A 2,204-nucleotide genomic window follows, 5' to 3' on the forward strand; every position below is an offset into this window, starting at 1 on the left:
CACCAACACCACCATTCAAACCAACACTACCATCCACACCAACACCACCATTCAAACCAACACTACCATCAACCTCACCAACACAATCATTCAAACCAACAACGACATCCACACCAACAGCACCATTCAAACCAAAACTAACATCATCCTCACGAACACCACCATTCAAACCAACACGACCATCCTCACCAAAGCCACCATTCAAACCAACAATATCATCCACACCAACACTACCATTCAAACAAACACTACCATCCACACCAACACCACCATTCAAACCAATACTACCATCCTCACCAACACCAACACCACCATTAAAACCAACACTACCATCCACACCAACACTACCATCATCCTCACCAACACCACCATTCAAACCAACACTACCATACACAACAACACTACCATCCACACCAACACCAACATTAAAACCAAAACTAACAACATCCTCACCAACACCACCATTCAAATCAACACTACCATCCACACCAACACCACCATTCAAATCAACACTACCATTCAAACCAAAACCACCATTCAAACCAACACTACCATCCTCACCAACACCACCATTCAAACTAACTCTACCATCCTCACCAACACTACCATCATCATCACCAACACCTCCATTCAAACCAACACTACCATCCACAACAACACCACCATTCAAACCAACACTACCATCCTCACCAACATCACCATTAAAACCAACACTACCATCATCCTCACCAACACAATCATTCAAACCAACAATGTCATCCACACCAACACCACCATTCAAATCAAAACTCCCATCATCCTCACCAACACCTCCATTCAAACCAACACTACCATCCTCACCAAAGCCACCATTCAAATCAACAATATCATCAACACCAACACAACCATTCAAACCAACACTACCATCCTTACCAACACCACCATTCAAACCAACACTACCATCCTCACCAAAACCACCATACAAACCAACAATACCATCCACACCAACACCAACATTCAAATCAACACTACTATTCAAACCAAAACCACCATTCAAACCAACACTACCATCCTCACCAAAACCACCATTCAAACCAACATTACCATCCACACCAACAACAGCATTCAAAACAACACTGCCATCCTCACCAACACCACCATTCAAACCAACACTGCCATCCTCACCAACACCACCATTCAAACCAACAGCACCATTCAAACCAACACTACCATCCACAACACCACCATTCAAATGAACAATACCATCCACACCAACACCAACATTCAAACTAACACAACCATTCTCACCAACAGTACCATTAAAACTAACACTACCATCCATAACAACACCACCATTCAATCTAACACTACCATCCTCACCAACACCTCCATTCGAACTAACACTTCCATCCTCACTGACACTTCCATTCAAACCAACACTATCATCCACACCAACACCACCATTCAAACCAGCACTACCATCCACAGTAACACCACCATATGAACCAACACTACCATTCACACCAACAGCACCATTCAAACTAACACTACCATCCTCACCAACACCACCATTCAAATCAACACTGCCATCCTCACCAATACCTCCATTCAAACTAACACTACCATCCACAACAACAGCACCATTCAAATCAACAGTAACATCCACACCAACACCACCATTCAAAACAACACTACCATCATCCTCACCAACACAATCTTTCAAACCAACACTACCATCCACACCAACACCACCATTCAAACCAAAACTAACATCATCCTCACCAACACCACCATTCAAACCAACACTACCATCCTCACCAACACCACCATTCAATCCAACACTATCATCCACACCAACACTAACATTCACACCAACACCACCATTCAACCCAACACTACCATCCACATCAATACCAACATATAAACCAACACTAACATCCACACCAACACCACCATTCAAACTAACACAACCATCCTCACCAACACCTCCATTCAAACCAACACTACCATCCACAACAACACCACCATTCAAACCAACACTACCATCCACACCAACACCACCATTCAAACCAACACTACCATCAACCTCACCAACACAATCATTCAAACCAACAACGACATCCACACCAACACCACCATTCAAACCAAAACTAACATCATCCTCACGAACACCACCATTCAAACCAACACGACCATCCTCACCAAAGCCACCATTCAAACCAACA

At 43.3% G+C, this 2,204-nt stretch overlaps 1 pseudogene; it reads left to right on the forward strand.

Annotated features, from left to right (window-relative positions):
- The first annotated feature begins 312 nt into the window (after window positions 1–312).
- LOC134348746 (putative uncharacterized protein DDB_G0287191) lies at window positions 313–654 on the forward strand (annotated as a pseudogene).
- The last annotated feature ends 1,550 nt before the right edge of the window (window positions 655–2,204 follow it).

The sequence above is a fragment of the Mobula hypostoma genome, chromosome 6 (assembly GCF_963921235.1).
Source record: "Mobula hypostoma chromosome 6, sMobHyp1.1, whole genome shotgun sequence".
In the NCBI taxonomy this organism is placed as follows: domain Eukaryota; kingdom Metazoa; phylum Chordata; class Chondrichthyes; order Myliobatiformes; family Myliobatidae; genus Mobula; species Mobula hypostoma.